Genomic DNA, 5417 nt, shown 5'->3' on the forward strand with positions numbered 1-5417 from the left:
CCTGTGCATGCGGCAGATAACATGCTGGCCTGGAGGAGCAAAGACTCCGTCCCCGAGCACCCGCAGCGTGGGGGTGATGGTGATGCTACCTTTCGCTGGGTCGTGGTGAGGGTTAAATGAGTTGGAGCTGATGACGCTCCTACCTGTGCATGCGGCAGATAACATGCTGGCCTGGAGGAGCAAAGACTCCGTCCCCGAGCACCTGCAGCGTGGGGGTGATGGTGATGCTACCTTTCGCTGGGTCGTGGTGAGGGTTAAATGAGTTGGAGCTGATGACGCTCCTGAAAAAGTGCTGAAGACAGAGTCGAGACCCAAGGGTGTTGGGACATAATCAGGGCCACAGGAGTGGCTTAGGCAGGCGATGGCAGGGGCTGCATCCAGAACCCAGCGGGGACGACACTCCGTGGACATCTCTCCGCAAATTCCTGATGAGCAAAAAAAGCAATTTGCTGCATGGCGTGTATAGTATAATCCTGTTTTTGTAAAATACATAATATACCTGTGCATATAGTTTCTATATCTTGAATAGACATTGGAAAGTAGTTTATATGGGCTCAGTGTGTGGGGAAAAGGCTGGAAGCCCGCTGGCTAGCCGTTTGCTGTGGTGACGCCTGCCGTATAGGGTTGGGCAGGGCTGGTGTGGTGTTCTTTATTACTTTATTTTATTTTGTATGCTTGCGTTTGCATTTTATCTTATTTTGACGATGTGTGTGGACGAAGGCAAAGGCGGGTCGTGCATGGAGCAGGAGTTGGGTTCAAAGCTGGCAGACGGGAGTGAAGCAGGTGCACACGCAGGGGCCTGTGGTTCTGACACTGTGATCCCTAATCCTCCCCCAAATGGGACAGGATATTTAAAACCAGGAATGTCCTGGAAACCACCCGATATATGGGCACTGTTGTGGAAGCCGGGGGTCCAGGCTTTCATCTGCTGGTCATCTCTGTGACCTCTGCCCTCAGGATGCAGTTGTCTGGTTGGTATAAGACCCCACCTCACCACCACCAACCTCGCAAGTCCCACCCGGCTTAGCAGCGCAGGATGGGAAGCAGACCCCCCAAGGTCTTTTCAGGACTGTGGCTGTTTTCTGACCTGCCTGGGGCTTCTGCAGGGGAACCCCCACATCTTCAGGAGTCTGGCCAAGGGCCCACCTTATGCTTCATTAGGCGACTTATGCAGATCCTGATGTCTGGGCAGCTGCAGGGTGCAGGCTGGGACGGTGACATTCAGGGCCTGTGGTGTCCCTTCAGCCCCAGCAGGGTGACAGTCTTCTCTCTGATAACCCGATGTTTAAACCCCACTCTTCTGAGCCCCTCTCCAGACCTCGGTTTCCCATCTGTGACAAGAGGACTGAGGCTGCCTGAGCCCACAGCTCCCTGGCAAGGTACAGGGCCGTCCCTTACGGGTGGCTCATAGCTCCCCTTGGCACCTGCCTCTGTGGGCGGTGGGGATTAGCTTTAGTGGTGGCGAAAGTACGGCAATCAATTCACAGACAGAGTAAGTACTCTTCAGGCGGCTGGTAGGCTGGAAAGCAGCAGCTTGGCTTATCGATTAATTAGGACTGGTTAGATGGTTCAGGGAAGGGCTGGGACTTCCTCCTTTTTTCCTCCTTAAATTCCCCGTGGGAAAAACCCACTGTGCTAAGAAGCAGAGAGGCCCAGGACCAGAGGCCCAGGGAATCAGGACCAGAAGGCAAAAAGAGACGTGGGACTCAACCAGACGATGTCCCCCAAGTTCCTGAATGGGCACCTGGGGGACTCCTGGGTATTCTCAGGTTCTGGGATTTCACACTCAACCTTTTCTTGGGATTCTCTCAGAGTTTCGTGATCCTGATGTTCCACGGTGCCTCCTGCCCCACCCCCTGCAATGGCCCTCTAACAATAATTACAAATATTTATTGAGCATTTGCTACAGGCTTGTTTGCTATTGAGCGCTGTATTACAAGCTTCATGTGCATTTTCTTGTTTAATCAATAGTCATTTAATTCCCCAGTGGTCATTGAATGCCTCAGATTTCTCAGGCCAAGGACACAGCACTGAGCAAGCCAGACCTGATCCCTGCCCTGTGGAGCTTTCCCTACAGGGACAGCGCCCCCAGCCTCACGTTCTCAGGACAGGAAGCAGAGGCTGGACAGACAGCCCAGACCCCAAACCCACCCACGTCAAGCTCAAGTCTGTCCCAGCCACTGAGCTTTCTCTAGCGAGGCGCTGGCCCCACAGACTCTTCATTTCTAGTCCCAGCTCTGACTCTGGTCCTCCCCAGTTCAGGTAGTTGTATCATGGGGCGATCTCACCTGCCTCTTCCCGAATCCAAAGTTCTCTGGTTCCGCAGTTGCTCCCTGCTCTGCCACTGATGTTGGCTATTTCCAACTCAAATGGGACCCAGGTGGCAGGGGGAGGTGGGGTGGGGGAGGGCAGAGGCACCTGGTTGCTGGGGAGGGGTCAGAGCAACTGGAGAGAGCTCAGAGCCCTGGGGAATGAGGAACTAGTACAACGCGCGTCTGGAGGAGGGGGCAGACGGGGCTGCAGCCCCGCAGGAGACAGAAGGCTGGGGCTGGTGGCAGAGAGCAACACCAGCAGCCCAGGCCACACCCACCCCTCCTGCCTCCCTGCAGACCCTGTCCCCATGTGCCCATTCCTGGAAGGCAGGGAGGGGGCAGGAGCTATTTTCTCCTTCCGCACATGGGGATACCCAGGTGCCGAGCCAGAGACTGGCTGGCTTTAAACTATGCAGCCAATCTGGGGCGAAATCTGGATTTGAGGAGGAATGAGATCATCCGTTTACAGTGTTTGGAGCAGGGATGGAGCTCCCACCAGCTTCCAACACACTGGGTAAGAGCAGCAAGCCCCAAACCTGACCCAGCCTTTTAAGACAAGATTCCCCAGCCCCACCATCATGAGCTTTGGATCCAGTAAGTTTGGGGTGTGGTCCAAAGCTCCTCAAGTGAGCTGGAGATGTGGGAACTGCCAGGCAGGGTAGCCGGGTGATCTTGACCTGTCTGAACCTCAGTTTTTCTCATCTGCAAAATGGAGAAATAGTAATGACCTCAGCAGCTTGTTGGGAGGATTCAATGAAATGATGTATCCCAGTGTTCCCTTTCCTTGGGTTAGATGGCAGGAGAGGTGAGAGACAGAGGCACCAGGACAGGGCTGCCCAGGTGTGAAGCCGTGACCAGACCTGCCGCAGATGTTGGAGCTTGGGAGTATGGAGGCCTACTTTTTTGGGTTAGTGGGAGTTGCAAACCCAAATGTCCTCCGGGAGTGGAAAGACAACATGTGTGTATAACATACACAAGGAGAAGCCAGAGGGAAGAGTGGGGTCTGGGGAAGCCCCTCACAGGACATCAGACCAAATATTGCCAGGTCTTCTGATGCTGCAAGAGAAGGCACATAGCAGAGATCTATGTGAAATCTCTTGACGTGTGAAATATTGTCACCTACCTCAAATTTTTTTTAAATCTCCATGCAGGTAAAACAAAATGCCCCTGCAGCCTAGGGCAGCTCACGAGCCGCTGGGGTTCTCCCACTGCTCTGAAATTTTCAGTGTCATCTTGCAGCTGTGACGGTGGCTACATTCAGCAGGCCCAGCGCAGGACGGACACCAGCAGCTCGGGTGTGGGCAAACTGGTGAAACAGCCTCCCAGCCCTGCCCACTCCAGGTGTGGGAGTCAGAGGGAAGAGGTGGTCATCCTGTTCTCATTCCCCTGCCCGGAAAACTCTTGGAGGTTTCAAGGAACCAGCCCAACTGGGCCTTTGGCAGACGGGGTCAGGAAAGGAGGAGTGAGTTCTCCGTTCCTGGAGGTATTCAAGCCGAGCAGGAGGTGATGGAGATGAGAGACGGGGGAGGTGAGGGAGAGAGGTCCTGTGCACCAGATCAAGGTCTTGTGCAGCTGTTCTGTCCAACAATAATAAACGCAGGTTAAGTGAATGGGAACACTGGGTACGTGCCGGCCATTGCCCGGGACGAGGCTGCAGCTCTGGAGAGGGAGGTGACCTGCTAGATCGCAGAGGCCGAGCTAGGCCTGGACGAGCAGCTCTGACCCATGAACGAGCCATGCCCAGCTCCCTGAGGCTCTGCTGGGCTCCGGCTTCTCACGGTGGGCTGCTCTGAGTCCCTGGGCTGACCCCCTCCCTTCTTCCATAAATGTCCTGTCCCTATTGATTGCAGGGTAACTGGAGATGGAGGGAACACAGGACAAGAATAGAAGCAGCGGGAGGGAAGAAAACCTCTGCTGAGGGGCGGGCGGGCGCAGAGAGAGCAAGTGCCCTCCGCCCGTCACTGCGTTTCTGTCCCCAGCCCTCCCTCCAGGCTCGTCCTCAGCTGCTGTACAGGAAAAACGGGTGGGGGGATCATGTGCTCTTTTTCTGCCTGTGCTGACACCTTGGCATTCTGTGATCGCCACTCGGGGCTGGCAAAGGCGGAGCTTGCTCTTCAGCCGTATTAATTGTCATTTACTGAACAATTCTTAGAGTCCAGGTGGTGTTCCAGGTCCTTCATGTTTCCTCATTGAGTCCTACCCCATAAGGATCACTGTCCCCATTACACAGATGAGGAAACTGAGGCCTGGAGGGTAAGAAGTAGATAGGTGTACCCGTTAGGATGGCTATTATTGGAAAACCAGAAGGTAACAGCAGGTGCAAAGGCCCTGTGTCCAACAGGTGCGAGGTGCCTTCTAGGAACTTAATGGGGTGTGGCTGGGGGAGGTGCTGTAAGACAAGAGCAGAGTGGACAGGGCCAGCCCTGCAGTTGCAGGAGGGAGTTGGTTTCTCAGTTTGGTGACAGCCATTGCAAGGCTCTAGGCAGGACAGCGGCGTGATCTGATTTCTGTTGCTTGAAAATCTGAGTTGGGGACAGGAGCTGGGAGGTGTCAGGGAGACCAGGCAAGGCCTTCCGAGACTGAAAACAGCCTGGACCCCAGTTCTGGTTGTGGAGGGGGGTGACCTGGGCTGCCCGGAGGTGGCCTTTGACAGTAGAGTTGGTGGAGTGGCTGATGGGGGTTGGGAACAGGGGGTATCCAGGGGGCTCCCAGGTTTCTGTCTTGAGACACTGGGTGGATGGAGATTTTATTTAGTCAAGTGGGGACAACTGTGGGGGAAGAAGTTTCTAGAAGAAAGTTTTAAAAATATTTTTTCATTTTATTTTTTATATTATCATACAGCAAAGTTGACTTTTGGGGGGTTACAGGTCTATGAATTTTAGCACATGTGTAGGTTTGTGTAACTACCACTACAGTCTGGATTAAAAATATTTTTTCATTTTATTTTTTATATTATCATACAGCAAAGTTGACTTTTGGGGGGTACAGGTCTATGAATTTTAGCACATGTGTAGGTTTGTGTAACTACCACTGCAGTCTGGATCCCAGAACAGCCCCATCTCCCCAAGAACTCCCTGGTGTTGCCCCACCCAGAGCCCCCCAGGC

The 5417-nt window shown here is 53.8% G+C and overlaps 1 protein-coding gene across 1 annotated transcript in view; it reads left to right on the forward strand.

Moving 5' to 3' along the window:
- The window catches only part of NTNG2 (netrin G2), a 68691-nt gene that overhangs the window by 26849 nt on the left and 36425 nt on the right, over positions 1–5417 (forward strand). The window lies entirely within an intron of this gene.

This window comes from Galeopterus variegatus, unplaced genomic scaffold (assembly GCF_000696425.1).
Source record: "Galeopterus variegatus unplaced genomic scaffold, G_variegatus-3.0.2 Scaffold176, whole genome shotgun sequence".
Classification (NCBI taxonomy): domain Eukaryota; kingdom Metazoa; phylum Chordata; class Mammalia; order Dermoptera; family Cynocephalidae; genus Galeopterus; species Galeopterus variegatus.